At 44.5% G+C, this 22,603-nt stretch overlaps 1 protein-coding gene across 1 annotated transcript in view; it reads left to right on the top strand.

The window, feature by feature from the left end:
* The first annotated feature begins 573 nt into the window (after positions 1-573).
* Positions 574-22,603, top strand: part of STAT6 (signal transducer and activator of transcription 6) — an 84,119-nt gene continuing 62,089 nt past the window's right edge. The window contains exon 1 of the mRNA XM_060253310.1: positions 574-813. The gene's annotated coding sequence lies outside the window, so the exon portion shown is untranslated. The remainder of the gene's footprint in view (positions 814-22,603) is intronic.

The raw sequence follows: 22,603 nt of genomic DNA, 5'->3' as shown, positions 1-22,603 counted from the left end.
CGAAGGGGCGGTGCGGGTTCGAGAGCCACACAACATGTGTGAAAGAGCCACAGTTTGGTCACCCCTGAGTGTCTGTCATGTGTTCCACTGTTTTTTTTTTTAAGGTAAAGGTAGTCCCTTGTGCAAGCACCAGTCGTTTCTGACTCTGGAGTGGCGTTGCTTTCACAACGTTTTCACGGCAGATTTTTTACGGGGTGGCTTGCCCTTGCCTTCCCCAGTCATCTACACTCCCCTGCCCCCAGCAAGCTGGGTACTCATTTTACCGACCTCGGAAGGATGGAAGGCTGAGTCAAACTCGAGCCGGCTAGTTGAACCCAGCTTCCGCCGGGATCGAACTCAGGTCGTGAGTACTGTTAATAGTTCAGTGCCTCTTCCGGCCTGTCCCTGCCCCGTCAATTTCCAACAACTCTACACTGCCCAGATTCCCCACCCCAAATTCCACCCAAGTGTCGGGAATTTCCCAGGCTGTAGTCGGCCACCGTGGCTGTGACACGCCTCCGTTCTGCGCGGCACCCCGCCCTCTTCCTGGCTCCCGCTCGCCTCTTCATTAAGGAAAAAACCCTTTCACTTGCATTTCAGTCCGCCTGTGACGCCAGCGACATCCCTCCGCCCCTTCGCTTCCTCCGGGTCTTTAATCGCGAGCTTCTAAACGTGCTCGTAGAAGCTCCTAACGTTTGTAGGGCTGCGGGGTCGCTTGTGAGCAAGACCGCCGCTTTTGGTGTGGATTAATCCAAAGCCGCGGCAGGCGGTTCCAAGGGGTTTTCGGACGGCTCTGGTTGCCAGCAAGCGGAGTCAAGACCGCCTGGCTTGAAGGTACCGAGAAAGGGAATGGTTCGGACGCCTTGGGAGGGAGGGGGCGGAACCGAGGAGGTGAGCAGTTCCCTGCGGCTGTAGGACCTTCAGGGTTTTTTTTTGGGGGGGGGGGGGTGCAAAATAAATGGGGAAAGGGACTGAAAGAAGCTTTCCTGTGAAACAGCTTAGGGAAACGGACGGTGTGGGTGAAGAGTCGCTGAAGCTGCAGTCCTTCAAAGCACTTAACTGGGAGTAAGCTCTACTGAATACAATAGGTCGGTTCTGAGTAGACCTGCTTTGGATTGGTCCCTAAATCCTGTAGATCAGGGGTGGCCGAACTTTCTTAACATAAGAGCCACATAGAATAAATGCCAGATGTTTGAGAGCCGCGAAGGAAGGAAGGAAGGAAGGCAAAAGGATGGGTGGAGGGAGAGACTCCGGCAAGCTTGGAGAGCTACACAATGTGTGTGAAAGAACGACATGTGGCTCCTGAGCCACAGTTTGGTCACCCCTGCTGTAGATTGATCAAGGTGGGGTGTCTGTGTTGGTCTGAGGCAGTAGAACAAAGTAGGAGTCCAGGAGCACCTTTAAGACCAGACCAAAATGCGCTTTCCATTTGTTTATTTCACTATTTTGCCATTGGATCCTAACTTTATATCACTTTGCATTCTTAACCACTGCCCACTAGCTCTGTGTAGCTCTGCTTACTGTACGGTGAGCATCGGCTTGGTAAGCAGAAGGTCCCGGGTTTAATCCCTGGCATCTCCAACTAAAAAGGGTCCAGGCAAATAGGTGTGAAAAACCTCCGCTTGAGACCCTGGAGAGCCTGCCAGTCTGAGTAGACAAGACTGACTATGATGGACCGAGGGTCTGATTCAGTATAAGGCAGCTTCATATGTACCTCATTCCATTGTCTGATGAAGTATGCATGCTGAATAAAACTTTGCTGGTCTTAAAGGTGCCACTTGACTCCTGCTTTGAATAAAACTTTGTTGGTCTTAAAGGTGCTACTGTTCCCTAAATCCTGCAGCGCCTTGAACACGGACACGCATCCTAATGCTGCCAAAACATCTTTTCAACCACTGCTGGAGCCTCTTCTGCTTTCGCTTACAAGAGCCCAGTTTGTTTATTTAGGAAAAACTATTCAGCATTTCCAGGAACCTGCCTGAGATGGCATGCACACTAAAGCATATACCCAGATTAAAACTTGGTTGGTCTTAAAGGTGCTGCTGCTGGATTCAAACTTTGTTCAAAAGGAAACAATAAAAGATATTAAGTGAAATCCAATATTAGAAACCCTGACCCAGCATTAAAAGATCCTAAAACAGACCTCTGACTGCTTAAAATAACCGGTTCTGGACTAAAATAGTGTTAAGAACATAAGAGAAGCCGTGTTGGATCAGGCCAGTGGCCCATCCAGTCCAACACTCTGCAACACAGTGGCCAAAAAAACCCAACTGCCATCAGGAGATCCACCAGTTTGACCCCTTCATTCCTCTTTATTAAAAGTCTAGGTGGGCAAGTACCATTACATGATGTGTTTATCAGCCCTCTTTACATGGTCTAACTCTCACTCAGACCTAGAGTTGCCAGATCCAGATATGGGAACTCCTGGAGATTTGAGAATGGAGCTGGGAGTGGGGGGGGGGGGAAGGGACCTCATTGGGTTGCAGTGTCACAGAGCCCACCTTCCAAAGCATCAATTTCCTGCTGGAGAACTCATCTCTGTAGTCTGGAGATGACAAACAAAGCTCCCACTTGATAGCCTTCCAGAGTCAAAGACGATAAAGACGCCAACCAATTATCCAATTAAGCAAGGGAGGTTTGCATTCCTCTAAAACTCTGCTTCCATTTGAGAAAGTTAAGACAAGAAGGGTAAAATCCTCAGAGTTAAAAAAAAAAAATAAAGTTGAAAGTTAAAAGAGGCTTGTTATAGACTTATCATAGACTTATCGTTGCAGAGCCGTAGAGCCGCACGTCTACCTCCCACACTTCGGTAGCTGGAAGTCCCGAATAACAGAGTTCCCAGCAGACCCTGAGTAAAGTGCCAAGAGCCTAGTCTGGAGATGAGCTGTAATTCTAGAGGATCCCCAGGACCCACCTGGAGGCTGGCATCCCTAACCCCATCGCAGCTGACTTATGGCAGTCTGTAGGGTTTTCAAGGCAAGAGGCATTCAGAGGTGGTTTGCCATTGCTTGCCTCTGTGTCACGACCCTGGTATTCCTTGAAGGTCTCCCATCCAAATACTAGCTGGGGCCAATCCTACTTAGCTTCCAAGATCTGATGAGATTCCCTCACTTGTGAGCAAGCAACAAAAATTTGTGTGTGTTTGCAAAAAAGGGGAATTCCGCAGGGGGCAGCCCCATGAGGCTTTCATAGTAGCAGAAAACAATGAGAGCATCTTGTGGCATCTTCAGCAGTAGCAAATATAACACAGCGTGAGGTTTCATGGACCTATCTGACTTCCTCAAACATGAATGCTTGAATGCACATCAACTCTGTGTATGGTGTACACTTGATTGTGCTTCATACGTGTGTTAAGAGTAATTCCCATTTCACATTCAATTGCACTTGTGATTAGAAGCACATATTTATACAGATATGTGTCTGTGGTTTCACTTGTAAATGAATGCATGTTGGTTCTTTCTTACAAAAAGATCTATGCATGGACACGCGGGTGTTACTGATCATAGAATCATAGAGTTGGATGGACCCACTGGGTCATCTAGTCCAACCCCCTGCACAATGCAGGAAATTCACAATACCTCCCCCTAAGTTCACAGGATCAGCATTGTGGTCAGATGGCCATCTAGCCTTTGTTTAAAAACCCACCACCTCCCGAGGAAACCTGTTCCACTGAAGAACCATTCTGTCAGGCAGTTCTTCCTAATGTTGAGCTGGAAACTCTTTAGTTCTGGTCCTACCTTCTGGGGCAACAGAAAACAATTCCACACCATCCTCTATATGACAGCCCTTCAGGTACTAGAAGATGGTGATCATATCACCTCTCAGCTGCCTCCTCTCCAAGCTATACATACCCAGCTCCTTCAACCTTTCTTCATAGGACTTGGTCTCCAGACCCCTCACTATCTTTGTCACCCTCCTCTGGACCCGTTCCAGATTGTCTTATATCATTCTTAGTATTTGGATGGGAGACCTCCAAGGATGTTCACTGTAAAAGGACTAAACTGGTATCTTAAACAGGTAGAGGCATATGTCGTCCCTGACCAGATAGAAAATGAAATTGAAAACAATTCTTTTTCTTTCTTTCTTTTTTAGTGAAACAAGGTAAAGGTCAAACAATGTGCAGGGCAGCCGCTGATATAGGAGTCCACTGAACAAAGATGAATGTATACACTCAGATCCATAGGTGCAGCAAGATCAGCAGCGTAAATTAATGCTTTGGGTTGTGGCTTTGTGGAAGCTCCACAGCAAAAGAAATCTGGAATGCTGTGGCACCTTAACAAAACCGATTCTAGCATCAGCTTATATTCAGCCAGGGGAATACACTCTGTTAGACTTTATGGTCTCACTATACGCCTGTTTTAGTTGGCTGCTGCAGACTAACACAGCTACCTATATGAATGTTTGCCATGGGTGATTGGTAGTAAGTGATCCCCATTTCCCAGGAGTTCACTTTTCTGGTGACTGTTTAAAAAAGGTTACGGTGTGCGGCTGGAGACAAGGCACTGAGTTCAGATAGTTCTTGATCTGATTCTGCAAGGCAGTTTTTACAGGGTTATATATTTTTTTCCACTGAGCTTTTTTATTGGTTTTGAAACCAAAGCTGGTGTCACAAAGTAGCTAAGTGTGCAATCCTGCGTTTTAAATCAGAATCTCTCTGACGCAAATTACACAGCTGTGATTTGAGTCTCTCTCTCTCTCAGCCTGTTCCTTCCTGCAACGTCAGGAAAATAATGCTTAACCTTGTGTGGTGGCTGAAAGGATTGCGGCATAAAGATGCCCTATATAAATGCGAAGTAGTCTGTGATTCCTATGGCGTGTTCAGAGATGTTGTCCTAGGCCCATATGGTAGTGGGATAAACGGGAAGTGGCTGGAGAAGACGTTTGAATGTGTTGGTGAGAATTACGTAAGCAGAACTGTGCCTCTTGAATAGGAACAGGCAGCCTTGGGGATAACAACAAAGATACACTGAAGGTGATGGGTAAGATCCTTTTCATCAAGTTGTTGGTGGTCAGTTTTCCCTCTAAGCTGAGTTGGCATGAGCTAACTCTCAGATTTTTAGCCTTCCATCCACACATTTTTGTTTTCGCTCAGGAAGGATGACCCCAGAAGACACTAATTTATGCAGCAGCTCACAACTTTAATTAAGTCAGTAGCTCACAACTTTAATGCCAGCAGCTCACAAAGTAGAATTTTTGCTCACAAGTCTCTGCAGTTTAGAGGGAACATTGGTAGTGGTATCGGAAGATTAGCAAAATCTCACTGGGTCAGGGGTTTCTGATGGGTAGCTCATGAGTTACCAGCAGTTTACTAGCTGTTGCAGAATAGCTCATGAGTCTTTTAGAATACTGGCTCTCAGCCTTTTTGGTATGTTGACTCACACATCCAGATTTACTTGGCACGGTGACCCATTTAAAAACAACAACAGAGGCTGCACAAATTGATGAACTGTAAAAGGCTGGGACTTGTTTTAACAGACTTTACAAGCCACCTTTTTGGTTGGAACACATGGGCTGCAAAAGCTCTTCTGGAAGACCCAGGAAAAGGTATTGGAAAAAAAACTGCTCTAGGCTTTTAAATTTTTAAAAAGCATTTACTTCATAGGGCTTTTCCTCTCTGCTGCTTAGCCAGAAGATTCATTTCTGATACTCTCCCTAGTCCCTGTTTCTGGTGGTGAAAAGTTCTGTCAAGTCACAGTTGATCTATGGCAGTTTGGTCAGCTGAATCTGTTTGGCTGTAGGGTTGCCAGGGCTGCGTTGGAAAATACCTGGAGATTTTGGGGGTGGATCCAGGAAAGGGTGGGGGTTGGGGAGGGGAGGGGCTTCAGCAGGGTACAATGCCATAGAGCCCACCTGTCAAAGCAGCCATTTTCTTCAGGGGAGCTGACATCTGCCAACTGGAGATCAGTTGTAAAAATGGGAGATCTCCAGGCCTCACCTGGAGGCTGGCAACCCTGTTTGGCTTCCAGAATCTGCGGAGATCAAGTTAGCCTGAGCCATCCAGGTCAGTACATGCGGTGCTTTAGGACAGGACAAATTTTATTAACAGGACAGTTTGGAAGAAGGAAGTAGTTTGGGATAGTCTTCATTAGACTAGACTGGGAGAGCCAGTTTGGTGTAGTGGTTAAGTGTGCGGACTCTTATCTGGGAGAACCGGGTTTGATTCCCCACTCCTCCACTTGCACCTGCTGGAATGGCCTTGGGTCAGCCATAGCTCTGGCAGAGGTTGTCCTTGAAAGGGCAGCTGCTGTGAGAGCCCTCTCCAGCCCCACCCACCTCACAGAGTGTCTTCTTCTTCTCCTTCTTCTCCTTCTTCTCCTTCTTCTCCTTCTTCTCCTTCTTCTCCTCCTTCTCCTCCTTCTCCTCCTTCTCCTCCTTCTCCTCCTTCTCCTCCTTCTCCTTCTCCTTCTCCTCCTCCTCCTCCTCCTCCTCCTCCTTTTTCTCCTTCTTCTCCTCCTCCTTCTCCTTCTTCTTCTCCTCCTTCTCCTTCTTCTCCTCCTCCTCCTCCTCAGTTTCTCTTAATAAAGTAAAGTTTGGTGACCCGTTTTTCTAGGTGAAGAGGAAGAAAGGGTTTGATATGTGGGTTTTATTTACTTCATTTATTCCTTGCTTTTTCCCTCAATGGGGACTCCAAAGCAGCTGATAGTATTCTCCTCTCCTCCATTTTATACTCACAACAACTCTGTGAGGTAGGGTTGGCTGTGTGTGATTGGCCCAAGGACACCCAGTCAGCTTCCATGCCAGAGTGGGGATTTGAACTGGAGTCTCCCAGATCCCAGCCTGACATACTAACTGCTTTAATTCTGTCCCACACAGTAGGAAAGCATCTCTGCAGGTTTAGAAGAAGCTTGCAAACTGTGTTTTGGAATGTGTGTGTACCTTTAAATCTCAGTAGAAGGAAAGCTGCATGGGGGCGAGGCGAGCTGGTAGAACCACTGCCTCTTCCTGGTGAGTGCGAGAAAGGAAGAGAGCACAATCCCTCTGTTTGCTTTGCATTTGTTTCAGAAGTCATTTGTATAGTAAAATGGATAGTAAAGAGTAAACTAGAACCTGATTATGGGATGGAGGAAAACTCCACCCCCTGACTGCTTTGTTCCTTACTTTCATTTTTCTATGTTAATCTGAAGAAGTTGGTTGAAACATCAGATTGTCCCATTCAGCAACTCCCATGAATAGATTGCCCCAGTGTGGGCTTGCAAACTGTTTTTGTTTATTTTGGCTGCCTTGTGAGTGTGTGTCCCTTAATAAAGCCATGCTTGGAAATGCTGCCAAAACTGGCAAAGGTCTTGTGAGGGTATGACAAATCTCACTTTCATGTGGTGGAACTGCAGCTACTGGTGAACCCTGTGAAAGTAAAAATGAGGATGAGGAAATGAAAACTGTATTCAGGGGAACTGCACTGCTTTTAAAAAAAAAAAAAATAGGGAATGGAAATGTCTCCAGGTGCCATCCCCAAAGTTTCCAGGTATTTCCTGAGTTGGACCAGTCATTTAATCCAATCATGTCTGCTATTAGACTTTTGAAATATTCTGTTCTGTATGTATTTTTTTTTTAGTTTGAATTTGTTTCACATGCAAGATCTTCTGTGTGTAGTCTTTGCTATTTTTTTCCTTCTTGCCTTCCCCTTATCGCAGCAGTTACATCGATGTGGTTCAATGATAAGAGTAAGCCCCGATCAAGTATGCTTTTTTAAAACACAGACTAAAATTTCCATCAAAACAATTTTATTAAAATAGTAATCAATCAAACAGATTATCATTACATTAGTAATTGTCAGGGTGGATTTAGAGAGGAAAGCAGAGTACAGCTGACAGAACATGAAAAAGAGAAGCTGCAGTTCAAATCTTTATTTGGAGTTGATTTAGTGCTGCCTCTTCTGATATGGTTCAGTTCTTCTCATTAAACTTTTACTGTCCTGGAGTTTTTTGTGGGGCAGGGAGGGTGGCGGTGTGTTTTGAAGTGTGTTCAAATTAGCTACCTATGAGTAATGATTGTGTTTTAATGTGGCATAAAGGGACTTTCAGAGAATGACTACACATGCACACAGCCTGAGGTGATACAGTTGTGAGAGCAAACTGGGATAGGTACTGCTTTGAATTTGCCACCATTAATTTTACCTCACTACTTTATCCAACTTCACAGGGTTCTTGAGAGGACAAAAGGAAACAAGGAGTAAATTGTAACTTTGGCCTTTGGGTGTGGTATGACTGAAATATTACTTGCGTATTATTAAGAGTAAGAGCCCCGTGGCACAGAGTGGTAAAGCTGCAGTACTGCAGTTGGAGCCCTCTGCTCATAACCTGAGTTCGATCCCAGCGGAAGCTGGTTCAGGTAGCCAGCTTGAGGTTGACTCAGCCTTCCATCCTTCTGAGGTCGGTAAAATTGTAACTTTGTAACCCAGCTTGCTGGGGGGAAAGTGTAGATGACTGGGAAAGGCAATGACAAACCACCCCATAAAAAGTCTGCCGTGAAAACGCTGTGAAAGCACCGTCACCTCAGAGTCAAAAACGACTGCTGCTTGCACAGGGGACTACCTTTACCTTTTTTATTATTAAGAGAACAAAGTGTAGTTCTTCGTAATAAATACTGACAGGGAGGCTGGAAATCAAAGTGGTGTGATTGTCATTTTGTTCCTTTAGGGAACTGCAGTACTGTGAGGGGGGGGGGGGGTTGGGATCTCCAGCTGAAAATGCTCAGCCCCATCACCAAACTACAAAGCATTCTCTGGTAGGAACTGTGACAGTTAAAGGGTCATAAAACGTGGTATAATCAGAAACTGATGGGATACCAGCCTCCGGGTGGGCCCTGGGGATTCCCTGGAATTACAGCTCATCTTCAGATTACAGAGGTCAGTTCCCCTGAAGAAAATGGATGCTTTGGAGGCTGGAGTCTATGTCAACATGCCCCATTGAGGTCCCTGTCCTCCTCAGGCTCCATCCCCAAATCTCCAGGCATTTCTCAAACTGGATATGGCAACCTTTCCCTCCCACCACCACAACCACTAGTGGGCACGGGAACCTGGCAACCCTAAAAATGGTTGAGGTAAAGATTTTGTGGGTTATTTGAACTATGACAGATAACACATCCCTAGGCTGGGAATATTAGTGTTAAAAATAGCCCAAGAGATTATCAGGAAGTGACAACTTTTTTTTTTTACCCCATATTTTTTTTCCAACAGCTGCCAAACTTCAAAGGGAACCTTTGGTAACAGATGTTTAAAACTTGTTGGTTGCGATTACGGGAAGTTGAATTTTTAGAAATGAAAGTAATGTATTGTATTGGTCTGAGAGAATTTTACAGTTCAGAGAGAGAACTTTCCTTCCTCCATGTGTCATTTTCTGGAAAGCAAAAAACGAGGGACGGAATCTCTGGAGCAAAGATCTGCTGTGGAAAATATGTTTGCCTTGCTATGATTAGACTTCTGAAGCTATTGTGAGAATCCTTTGTGTTTAGCTTGACGAATAATGAGGTTTTAATCAATGACCCTGCTTTTTTAAATGGCTTTGAAACTGACAGAAGTAGACAGTTTGTATATGCCTTGGCATTTCTTAAAAGCTTTCTGGCTATGCTCATGGGAGCGACACACCAAGTCCAAGCTTTATTTTGACAACTAATTAATAAGCGATAAGTGATTTTTTTTGGCCAAAGCAAAGCCTCTCATTGGGATCTGGGCTTGGAAAATGTAGCTTCTGATAGTATCAAGAAGAAGAAAAAACGCTGCTGAACTACAAACCTCAATGGAGTGTTCAAGGCCAGAGACCAGTAGAGGTGGTTTGCCCTTGCCTTCCTCTGCTTAGCAACCTCAGCCTTCCTTAACTGTTTCCCACCCAAGCACTGACTGTGGCCAACCCTTCTTAACCCACAAACTCTGACAAGATTGGCCTAATTGGGCCATTCATGATGCTGAAAGTAACAAGAGGAGATTCTTCAAACAAACGAATGGCAGGTGACAATGTTCTCTCTAAACTGAGATAGTATGAGCTAGTGCCAGGGGTTTTTTTATAGCAGGCACTCCTTTGCAGATTAGGCCATAGCCCCCTGATGTAGCCAATCCTCCTGGAGTTTACAGTAGGTCCCGTACTAAGAGCCCTGGAGGACTGGCTACATCAGGGAGGTGTGGCCTAATATGCAATGGAGTTCCTGCTACAAAAAAAAGCCCTGGCTAGCTTACAGGGTTTTTTAGCCTTTGACTCGCACGTTTTTGCCTTGGCTCGGGAAAAGTGGCCCCCCCGAGCAAAGTAATTTATGCAGTAGCTCATAACTTCAATGCCAGTAGCTCACAAGACTCCACAGCTTAGAGGGAGTATTGGGACCTGTTCATTTTATATATTTAACCACTTCTCAGAACAGTGTCAAATTAAACTTCTTCAGTGATCAAGAGTGGCTTCTATTGTAGCCTCCATTTGGAGTTGTTAGAGGCCTGGAGAAGAATGTTCTGCTCCTTTAATAGAGGCTGAATGGGGGTGTTATCAATTCACCTGCGTACCTGCCCATTTCCACACATTAAGCATCTTATTAAAGAGGGTGGGACGTTTATCTGCAGGCCTGTATCAGCAGCCGTCATCGCACCTTGAAGGCAGAGGCATCGGCAGAGAGGTGTTACCGGGATAGAACAATTTCACAGAGCCATTTACTTTCTTCGAAGGAGGAAAGGGGACAGCAAACGAGTGGGTTTTGCTAATAGAAGCAAAATGTTCTTGTGGGTGGCTTGAGCTAAAGAAACAAAAAAGTCGGAAACTTTGGCAGGAAGTATTGCACCTTTTAGTGGGTGGCCACAGAGGAGATGTAAAATCTTACCATGTTCAATACCTCATTATGTAACCAACATTGTTCACACATTCCAGGATTTGGAATCTGACTCACTTGCACTGCTTGAACTTGGGCACAAATATTTCCTTGCCTCAGCATTTTGTTTACCTTGTCTGCTGCAAAGCATTGGACTCCCACTGACCTGCCAAAATCCTCACATGGGTCACACCCTGACCTAAGACAGCTTGCATCATTCTGCATCGCCATTTTCTTTTTTGAGGGTCTTTTTGTAAGAGAAATGGAAAGAGGAGGAGAAGTCTAAAGGCCAAGTGTGGCTGCAAAGGAAATTCTCAATTTCCACCCCATGCATAATTTTATAAACTTCTAACATGCCCTTCCTTAGAGCCAGTTTTATGTAGTGGTTAAAGGTGCAGACTCTATCTGGGAGAACTGGGTTTGATTCCCTACTCCTCCACATGCAACTGTTAGAGTGACCTTGGGTCAGTCGTAACTCTGTCAAAGGCTGGTCTGGAAAGAACAGTTTCTGTAAGAGCTCTCAGCCTCACCTACTTCACAAGGTGTCTGTTGTGGGAAGGGGAAGGGAAAGGAGATTGTAAGCCGCTCTGAGGCTCCTTTGGGTAGTGGAAAGGAAAGGTCCCCTGTGCAAGCACCAGTCGTTTCCGACTCTGGGGTGACGTTGCTTTCACAACGTTTTCGCGGCAGACTTTTTATGGGATGGTTTGCCATTGCCTTCCCCAGTCATCTATGCTTTCCCCCCAGCAAGCTGGGTACTCATTTTACTGACCTCGGAAGGATGAAAGGCTGAGTCAACCTCGAGCCAGCTACCTGAAAACAGCCCAGCTTCCACCGGGGATTGAAGTCGGGTCGTGAGCAGAGTTTAGGACTGCAGTACTGCAGCTTTAACACTCTGCGCCACGGGGATCTTCTTTGGTAGTGAAGGACAGGGTAAAAATCCAATCCTCCTCCTCTTTTCTAACTGGAAAGTCCCAGACTCTTCAGTCTTCCTCATAGGGAAGGTGCTCGACCCCTTAATCATCTTGATTGTCGCCCTCTGTACTTTTTCTGGTACTCAGATTGGCGGAGGCTTTGCAAGGTACCAAGCAGAGATCTTTCACATCACCTGCTACCTCATCTTTTAAACTATAGATGCTGAGGATGGTACCTGGGGCCATCTAAATGCCAAGGCAGTGCTCCACTGCTAAACTGCTTTGGGCCCTCATGGGGGGGTGGGGAAAGGCAAGGGTATGAATGCAGTAAAATAAATAAGAGGTAGGCAGGTTGTGGATTTGCAAATTAAAGGATTAGTCAGCCTGGTTGCCCCTGTTGTGGTTTATGCTTCAGTGGCTTGCAGGGCCCATCGATTTGCATAGTTCCTTCCACAACTGGAGATGGGTGCGGTGTGTTATTTTCAAAGGGTTACATTCAGATGACAAAAACAGCTGTTGGGGTGAGTGGGAAAGGTTTACTAGGCAGTGTTCCAAGTCACAGTAGTTCAGTAACACATTTTTAGCTTATTCTCCATTTCCTTGATTCTGGCCATTCAGTCTTTTCTTGTTTCAGGAAACCGACATCACTGGCATATATTGGCTAGTGCCTATGAGGTCACCTGTGATGAGTGACTCACTTCCAGCTTCTGATCCAATCTAATATGTTTTATTTTATTGTTTACTGTTAATGCTCTTCTGTTCTTTATTTTTAAAGGGTGCTGCTTTATTTTTAAAGGCTGCTGATTTGATCTCTTCGGATCTCAGATGCTAAACAGGGTCAGCCCTGCTTAGTGCTTGAATGGGACACCCCCCCAGGGAATCCATGGTTGCTATGCAGAGGCAGACAATGGCAAACCGTCTGTTTGTCCCTTGCCTTGGAAAACCCCATGAAGGGTCACCATAAGTCGGCTGCAACTTGACCTCATTTTCCACCATCATGGGACTCATTGATTTCAGGGGGAGAAATCAGTAGGGTTTAAAAGGGTCTACTTTTATTTATTTATTACGTTCAACTTATATCCCGCCCTCTCTGCAAGCGGACTCAGGGCAGCTCACAACATCATATCCACACGATTAAACCAATAAAACATATAAAACCATAATTTACATTTTTCAGTTTTTAAAAACATATTACAATTTTTAAAACCATTATATAGTGCTGGATCCATACATTATAGGCGGCATTAAATTTCCAAACAGTGATCACCGGCATTCTATGTGATGTCCGGTGGCAGCCATCTTTCCGTCAAGCATCGAAGGCCTGCTTGAACAACTCGGTCTTACAGGCCCTGCGGAACACAGACAGATCCCGCAGGGCCCGTATGGCTTCTGGAAGAGCATTCCAAAGCTCTGGTGCTGCCACCGAAAAAGCCCTAGATCTTGTCACACATAACCTGGTTTCTTTTGGTCCAGGGGCGGAGAGTAAGTTTTTTGCCCCTGAACGCAGTGCTCTCTGGGGGATATATGGAGAAAGGCGGTCCCGTAGATAAGCAGGTCCCTGACCATAAAGGGCTTAAAGGTCAATACCAACACCTTGAAGCGAACTCGGAACACAACAGGTAGAGGTAACCCTTTGTGGCACATTAACAAGGTTATCACTCCTTACAGCCATCCCTTACAGCTTAGTGAATCTTTCTTTTTTAATATGTTAATGCTTGGTTTGAAAGATGTATGTCCCTCTTCCTCAACACAGCATCAGTTGCTTCATATGATAGCTTTTGCTTTGCTCTTTAAAAAGAAGTGAACAAGCTCTCTTGTCCTGCCCACCCCTGCACTGTGATGCTTACATCACCCCTCAGTCATAAGTAGGCAGAATATTGAATCATTTCTCGTGGTTTGGGGCTGTCACAAGGACAAGAGGACAGAGTTGGTTTTTTTAAAATTGCCAATATTATTTCTTAGCTTTCTAGGACAGCGGCTCCCAACCTTTTTGGCAACAGGGACCAGTTTCATGGAAGGCAATTTTTCCACAGACTGGTGGTGGTGGTGCTGGGGGTTTTGCCACCCCGGGCTGTCCCCCCATCCCTGCTTCCCCATGGGGGCTTTAAATGAGAGGTAGGCGAAGGTCACTGCTGCCCCTTCCACCTGCCCAGGACCCCGGCGGATAAAAGAGGTGGTTCTTCCTCTTTTGTCTGCCCAGGTCCCGAGTGGGCAGAAGGGATGATGTGGCATCTCTGCCTTGCTCCATGGCCCGGTTGCTAATAGGCCACGGACCAGTCCACGGCCTGAAGGTTGGGAACCCTGTTCTAGGAAACTATGTCCATTCCATGGGCCTGCATATTGAAACGATTGGTGGGAATGTTTCCAAGCTTCAATGGCTTGATTATATTTTTAATGTAATTTTTTAATCAGTTAGTAGGTTATACTTTTAAATGAACTCTGGGGTAAGTTGTTCAACAAGTTCGGGTTGCTCCATAACAATGTCATCCACTAGATCCTCATGCAGACGTGAAACAATCAAGGATCGCGCTTCAAATTGTGGTGGAAGACTCATCATATTAGTAGAGGAATATTTCTTTGACTATATAGAAAATTCCAATTTAGCATATTGTAAAGTACCTCTGAAATACAAAAACTTTGTTGTTTATTGAACAAACTGCTTGTAATGAAAGGTGAAGGGGGAGGGGGAGCTATATGTGAAGATTATGTATATATCTCTGAGCCTTTGTTAATTGAAAAGTTATTATGCCGCACAGATTTGGTTTGTTGTAGTATATGTAAAGTTCATTTATAAAATAAAAGTTAAAAAGTTAAAAAATATTAGTAAAGGGTAAAATTGTGTATATATTTCTTTGCTTCCATGATTATAATAATGCATCCTGCCATGAAACGGAATTATCCTCAAAGACGTTTGGGGATTGATAATAATAGTAATAATAATATTTCTTTGCTTCTATGAGTATAATAATACATCCTGCCATGTAACTGAATTATACGCAAAGACTTTTGGGGATTAATAATAATAATAATCTCTCGTTACTATAAACAGCTTGTGTATATTTAATCAGTAGCTTAGTCAGTAGGCATGGACTGTCAGCAGCCAAATAGGAAATCTTTTTGTAAAAGTGGTTGGTTGTTTATTTATTGCATTTCTGTTCCATCTTTCTTTCCATTTGGGAAACTCAAGACGGAATTACAAAATAGGAAAAGACAATACCTATTCAAAGTTGTCCTAATTTGAAGCATTCCAGCATACGACAAAGATGACTGCAGATTTATACCCCGCCCTTCTCTCTGAATCAGAGACTCAGAGTGGTTTACAATCTCCTATATCTTCTCCCCCCACAACAGACACCCTGTGAGGTGGGTGGGGCTGAGAGAGCTCTCACAGAGAAGCTGTCCTTTCAAGGACAACTCATGCGAGAACTATGGCTAACCCAAGGCCTTTCCAGCAGCTGTAAGTGGAGGAGTGAGGAATCAAACCCAGTTCTGCCAGATAAGAGTCTGCACACGTAACCACTACACCAAACTGGCTTACCAAACATACACAAAAATGTCAGTCACCATAACAAGACATAGTGCATACTATACCCAGTACTAGAGCTTGCCTCTAAATGCTGTGTCAACATGATTGCAGGACACATACAGCCCTATAAAGGAGCACAGAGCCCCACCCTATGGCTGTTTCCACTGGTGAAAATGGCAAGGGAGAAGAAGAAGACTGCAGATTTATATCTCGCCCTTCTCTCTGAATCAGAGACTCAGAGCAGCTTGCAATCTCCTATATCTTCTCCCCCCACAACAGACACCCTGTGAGGTGGGTGGGGCTGAGAGGGCTCTCACAGCAGTTGCACTTTCAAGGGCAACTCCTGCGATAGCTATGGCTAACCCATGGCCATTCCAGCAGCTGCAAGTGGAGTGGGGAATCAAACCGGGTTCTTCTAGATAAAAGTCCGCACACCTAACCACTTACACTGGGAGGGAAGCCTGAAGCCCCTCCTTCCCCTTTTCAGTACTTAGAGCAGTGGAGCACTTTCTTAGGTGAGCGGTTCTATGTACATGAGAGAGTGAGTCCAGTTGGGGGGAATTCTTCACTGGACTTGTGTCACTTGTATTATTTAGCTGTGTGCCTTAGAACAGGGTGGCCAACGGTGGCTCTCCATATGTTTTTTTTTTGCCTACAACTCCCATCAGCCCCAGCCATTAGCCATGCTGGCTGGGGCTGATGGGAGTTGTAGGCAAAAAAACATCTGGAGAGCTACTGTTGGCCACCCCTGCCCTAGAAGAAGCCACAGCTAATTCCTCTGCCCTTTCCTTAGCTGATGTGCCATAGATAGCAGATCTGGTTATATGTGGGCCATTCACATGTCTAGACAAAACAACTTTCATCTGTCTTGTTTTGAGGAAGGGATACTTACTGAATCTGCAAATTGCACTGAAGTGCAATTGCTTCTTCTTCCATTAGCCAATTTACCCTGTTAGTAACAAAAAAAAAAAAGTAACACTGGGTACGGTCAGACGAGCAGGTTGCGGTGGCAGGATCTTGGCTTTTAAAAAGCTGCTTGATTTGGTTGACCCGACAACACCCCATAAGCTGGATCAAAGTCTCATGGGCCCATGGTTGGTCATCCACATAGCTAATGCTCTGCAACCATGGACCTGCGGCTGGGTTTCTCCCCCCCCCAAAAAAATAATTCTGCTTTACTGTGCACTAAAGCAGACAAGCACGCATGTGCTTCTTGCCGTGTTCTATGGGAGCACTGAAGCACACCTTGGAGTGGGGTTAGGTGAAAAAAGGAATGCACCAGAAACTGAGTGGAATGATTACACCGCTCATGTGTTTCCATGGCATGCTGGGATGACCAGGCAGCTGGAAACCTGCCATGGAAGCACTTTGCTGGGGAAGCCACCCAAATTTGCTGGTGGTTATTTAATACATGTGGGAGTCGTTCTAGCATGAGGTAAGGAAGAGTGGGGCTTGGGGGCCAGATGTGTGCATGTGATTGTGCCCATTTAATCTGGAGGGGAGAGATGACTCTGTTGGACCAAACTGCTCGTCTGATCGCACTCACTGGTTTCTCAACAGCTTAGACATCAATCTGTACCCACCTAGTGTTAAACTACATGTGACCCTTGTGTAATCAACCATTTTCTCCTCATTCTGGCCATCTGGTTGTGTTACCCTTCTAGTTATTTCCTGTTAAGGCCTGCTGCTCAGTAGTTAACTAGAATCAGTGGAGTTGTCTTTTTTTCTTGTGTGGCAGAGTGGGAAAGAGGGTACTGAGGTGGCCAAATGCTTGTCAGCAAAATTGTATTAGTCATTTAACCATTATTAGTATGTAGTGAAAGTAACGCACATTAATTCAGATGAAGTTGTTTAGGATTACAGCAAGCCACAGGCAAGTAAAAGAGCCCAAACATGGTGTGGGTATATGGATGTTTGTATACACTGATACACTTTACCAGAGCCTTGGTTAGAAGCAGCCAGAACTGTTCTTTGATATGATCTCTTAATGTCATCTCAGCAGTAAAAAACATTTTTCTTTCATGACTTTTGACATTGTGTGTTATGCTTTATTTATTCATTGTATTTATAGTCCGCCATTCTCTCTGAGACTCAGGGTGGACTACACCATATAAGTCGCAATCAATAGGATGAAATCTAAACTAGGGGTGGCCAAACTGTAGCTCGGGAGCCACGTGTGGCTAATTTTCACACGTTGTGTGGCTCTTGGAGCCCCCAATGCCCCATCAGCCTACATGAAAATGACTTTTCTCTCTTTAAATCACACTTCCAAGCTAAGCCAGGTGGTGACTTGGAGAAAGCATTTAAAGTTAAAGTCCCTCCCCTTCCGTTCCCTTCCCTCCCAGCTCTCAAACAGCTGATATTCATGTCTTGTGCCTCTCAGACATCTGATCTGAACCAAGCAATAAATGAAGACTAGGGTTATAGAAGCCTGAAGCAAGTTTGTAATAGGTCCAGATAAATTATGTTGGGGCCTTTATCCCAATCTACCCACAGAAGAGTGAGAGGTGATAGTTCTGTGGTGGTGTGGGAAGGTCAGAAGATACTGAGCAGGATGGAACCACTCACAGTGACCCCCATGAGAAGGGAGTGTCATGCCAGCATGATGCTGTTGGAGAAGATGGAATCAGCCCCTATTCAATTATAATGCAGTGTTTTATGCAGGTTGCCTTTGGTACCCTTCTGCATCAAAACTCAGTCTGGAAATAAAAACCAAATAGTAAAAAGCTTAATATTCTGTTGTGATAAATATGTTTCTTGATTAGGGAGAATAGGTTCCCCCTTTCTCTCTGGATTTTTATGTAGCCTATCACGACCCAAGTTTGATCCCGGCGGAAGCTGGGTTCAGGTTGCCGGCTTAAGCTTGACTCAGCCTTCCATCCTTCCGAGGTTGGTAAAATGAGTACCCAGCTTGCTGGGGGAGAAGTGTAGATGACTGGGAAAGGCAATGGCAAACCACCCTGTAAAAATTCTGCCAAGAAAACAACCTATGGACTGGTAATAACTCAGTGCTTGCACTGCCTTTTCCTTTTTATCACTGGATTTATTTGTTTAAAATATTTTGTCCTATTTTTCTCTCGAAGGAGTTTGAATTCCTTTTTTTTTTTTTTGTATTTTTGTAATGTGTATGAACACCTGGAAGTCATGATGACCTCTGGTGACTGGCCCCTACTGGGCTTGGAGGATATTCAGGAAGGTGTTCAGCCAGCCTGTCCCCACCTCCGACTCCTGGTATTCCAAGGATGCCTCCCATCCAAGTACTTGCTAAAGTCAACATGCTTGGCTTGTAAGATCTGATGAGATCGGGCTTGCCTGGGCTATCCAGGTCAGGGTGAGTTTGAATTACTTTTGATGCCAAAAGTTCTAGAATTTGTGACCACCCACCTGGAAAGGAAGTGTTAAAAAGAACAATTTTGGCAGTTTGAATGTAGGTGAAACAGAAGAAAGTGATCCATATTTTGGAGCTTGCTGAACGTATGTAAGTGTCCTCAAGTTGCAGCCAACTATGGGAACCGCAGCCAGGGGCTTTCAAGGCAGGTGAGAAGCAGATGTGGTTTGGCATTGCCTTCCTCTGCTGTCTTCCTTGATGGTCCCCCATCCAAGTTCTAACCTTCTTGGCTTCTGAGAGTGTAATACCAGAGGTTCCTGACTGCTTTGGAGTACAATCCTAGGAACACTTTCTTGGGAGTAAGTCCTGTTGAATAGACCTGAGTAGGATTCTGTGTAGGCCTGTGATTACTCTTTTGAAATGGTAGGGAGACTGGAATGTCTTTGGAATTAGTCCTGATTGCTTGCCTGCTTGATCAGCCTGTTTATTAAAATAAAAGGGAGAGTTGTAGCACCTTGAAAGTTAACAAGATTTTATTCCAGCATACAGGGGTGTCACAACTTGCTTAATGTAAGAGCCACATAGAATAAACATCAGATGTTTGAGAGCCGCAAGATACAAACGCCTGATGTTTGAAAGCAGGAAGGAAGGAAAATAGATTGGGGGGAGAGGTGGAAAGAAAGCAGCTTGAAGTGCATTCTCCAAGTTGCTGGTTGGCTTGGTTTGGAGAAGTGATTTAAATAGAGAAATGCCTTCTCCAAGCCGACCAGTGGGGTGGTGGGGGCTGCGAGAACCACACAATAGGTGTGAAAGAGCCACATGTGGCACCCAAGCTGCAGTTTGGCCACCGCTGGAGTCAGAGCTGCCATCTTCCCACTGCCTGATAGAAATCACCTTCCCCTGGCTCAGAGTGGCAACAGGAGACAAAATTTTAAAATGCTGTCAGGCCACCATCACACCTCTCTAGAAAGTATCACACTATATGATATCATAGAGTATCTGGGGATTTTTAGAGAGGTGTAATGTAACTTCTATGTTTCCCCGGGAAGTAACATCACACTATGAACTCAACAGCACCTCTGTGTCCCTGTCTGCACCCCCCTTGACTTCCATTCATTGCCAGGCATTGGTAGCTGCAGCCCACTTATAGAATGTAACAGGGCCTCATTAGGGAGCCATTTATATATATAAAGTTGTAAAAAAAATGAGAAAATGTATTTCCTGGACTTTTGACCCTGTTGCTCTTTTTTTTTTCATAATCTCATAACAGTTGCCTAGTAAGGTGTTTCCTTATTTATTTTGCATTCATAGACTTTTATTGGCATATCAACAATCAGATATAAATAGAACATTGTACTGTAACAGTAAGGTCTAAGGTTTTATATAAATTGAATACAGTCGAGAACATTCCTATCTAAAATTTGGACTTTAAAACGTCTAAGCGAAATTGACAGCATATAAAACATTAAGCTGAGTGAATGAAATCTAAGATTCCATATAAATTAAGCACAATAAGGGCAATATTATCTACAAATTTTAGCTTTAAATTAAGCACAATAAGAACAAGTCATGTCAAACTATCTTGATCTCTTTTTTTGAGAAAGTGACTCAGGGGAAAGTGCTGGATCAGGGGGATGCTGTAGACATCGTTTATCTTGATTTCAGTAAGGCTTTTGATAAGGTTCCACATACTATCCTTGTTGACAAGTTGGTAAAATGTGGTTTGGATCCTGTTACCGTTAGGTGGATCTGTAACTGGTTGACAGATCGCACCCAAAGAGTGCTTGTGAATGGTTCCTCATCCTCTTGGAGAGGAGTGACAAGTGGAGTGGCTCAAGGATCTGTCCTGGGACCTGTTTTGTTCAACAGTGGTTAAGTATGCAAAATGGTACAAAGTTAGAATCCAGTGGCAAGATAGTACAGTTAACAAGTTGAAAGAACAACCAGTTTGGTTTCGATACCATTTGTTGTGCTAGAAAACAGCAAAGTTAATAAACATGTCAGAATTGAAGAGTGATGGCTTTTTCTACAAAAACAAAGCAATAAATGCAGAGTCTGTTAATTGCTGTATAGGTCCTCAAGCCTGGGTTAAACTGAGAACCCGTTTTTGTCAGAGGTGTTCCTGTCTATCTAATTTACTTTTTAACAGCATACATTATAAACATCATTTCAGTTTGCCAATACAAAAATAATACATTGGAACACGAGTTTATTATATGTAGTGAGATAAACAACCAATATTCCTTATTTAAGTTTGTCAATACAAAAAAAAAAAGACATTATTCTGATACACTATTCTAAAAGAGAAATACATTGGAATGCTGTGGATGTATAGCTCTACTTGGTGAGAATGAGTTTAGGGTATGTAATGAGATAAGAAACCAATATCCCTGTTCAGTCCTGGGGAGGTGTTTGTTCCAAATTTCATAATAATTTGTAATTCAGCAATTTCCCTCTCCATTCTGTTACTGAAGTTCCTTTGTAGTAAAACAGCTACTTTGAGGTCACCCACTGAATACCTTGGAAGGTCAGCTGCCCACCAACTATAAGTAAATCTGCTCACTGTATCCCATTTCATCATCTGATGACGTGTTCATGCACACGAAAACTTACATTCTGAATAAAGCTTTGTTGGTCTTAAGTGTTCTACTGGACTCCAGCTTTGTTCTGTTGCTTCAGACCAACACTGCTGCCCACCTGGATCTATTTCAGGATTATTAAAAATGGTAAAATCTCATGGTTTTGGAAAGCCCCCCCCCACAATCTCAGGTTGGTTTAGAATTGCCATAGATCATCATTTATTTATTAATGCCCTGCCTTTCTTCCTAGTGAGGACCCAAAGGGACTGACATTGTTCTCTTCTTCTCCATTTTATCCTCACAACAGTTCTGTGAGGTAAACTAGGCTGAGTGTGTGACTGGCCCAAGGTCAGTCTGTGAGCTTTCACGGCAGAGTGTAAACTCGAACCTCCCAGCCCCTACTTTGATGCTGTAACCACTCTACCACATAGGCTGTCAACATCTGATCCATTCTGTGCTATGGCATGGTTTGGCCACTTTTGTGGGTTAAGTTACATACTGCACAGCAATAGGATGCTGGGGAGTGGAGCCAGAAGCAGGAAAGTGGAGCTGGAGAGAGAAAGATGAGAAAAGTTGGGGTGGGGGGGAAATTGGATTTTCCCTTTCCTGCAAGTCCTTGCAAGTTCCCCTCTTGGGTTTTCTAACAGAGATCACATCTAGAGAAAAGTATGGGGTTGAATACAGCCAGCTTTTTCACTCCTTCTCACCCACTTTCCACGTAGCTTTTACTCATGCAGGTAACATAATTCCCAGCATAACCTCACCCCCACATTTTATTTCATAAAAAAGGCTTCTCCATTTTTTACGAGCAGAAAAGCTGGTTGGCTGCAGCCAGTAATGTGGTGAGATCAGCATGTCCTCACTGTGATTTAGAGATCATCTGATTGCATGAGGAAGAGAGGATAGGCTGGAGTAGCTGTCATTACCGGGAAGCCGTCTCCTGGCGTGGAGGTTTCTCTGGAAGAAGGGAGGGCTTCTCTTCCTGTGTCAGGAAATTACTAGCTTCTGGTGAGTAACAGTCGGGGATGCTGACTGTTTTCCTCAGGCCTGGCAGTAAACTGGTCTGTGAGGAAACTGAAACTCTTGTGTTGTGCTGCATGGCAGCTTTCTAGGTCAGCTTGCTGCCTGCTATAAAGAGGGAGGTCAGAGGAAGGAAAGTTACTGAGTCCTCTGGTTGAAGACCTTGGACATTACCTGGACTGTTCAGATGAACCACTGGTTGGGTTGATAAAGATCAGTATTGTCTACTCAGACTGGCAGCAGCCAGGGCTTTTTTTTAGCAGGAATGCACAGGAACGCAGATCCAGCTGGCTTGGTGTCAGGGGGTGTAGCCTAATATGTAAATAAGTTCCTGCTGGGCTTTTTCTACAAAAACCCTGTCTGAAACAAAGGTGTCAGGGGTGTGGCCTAATATGCAAATGAGTTCCTGCTGGGCTTTTTCAACAAAAAACCCATGGCAGCAGCTCTCTAGGGTCTGTGGTGGAGGTCTTTCACCTCA

Source organism: Heteronotia binoei, chromosome 13 (assembly GCF_032191835.1).
Source record: "Heteronotia binoei isolate CCM8104 ecotype False Entrance Well chromosome 13, APGP_CSIRO_Hbin_v1, whole genome shotgun sequence".
In the NCBI taxonomy this organism is placed as follows: domain Eukaryota; kingdom Metazoa; phylum Chordata; class Lepidosauria; order Squamata; family Gekkonidae; genus Heteronotia; species Heteronotia binoei.
The sequence above is the reverse complement of the archived record's forward strand: the minus strand, read 5'-3'. Positions and strand labels throughout refer to the sequence as shown.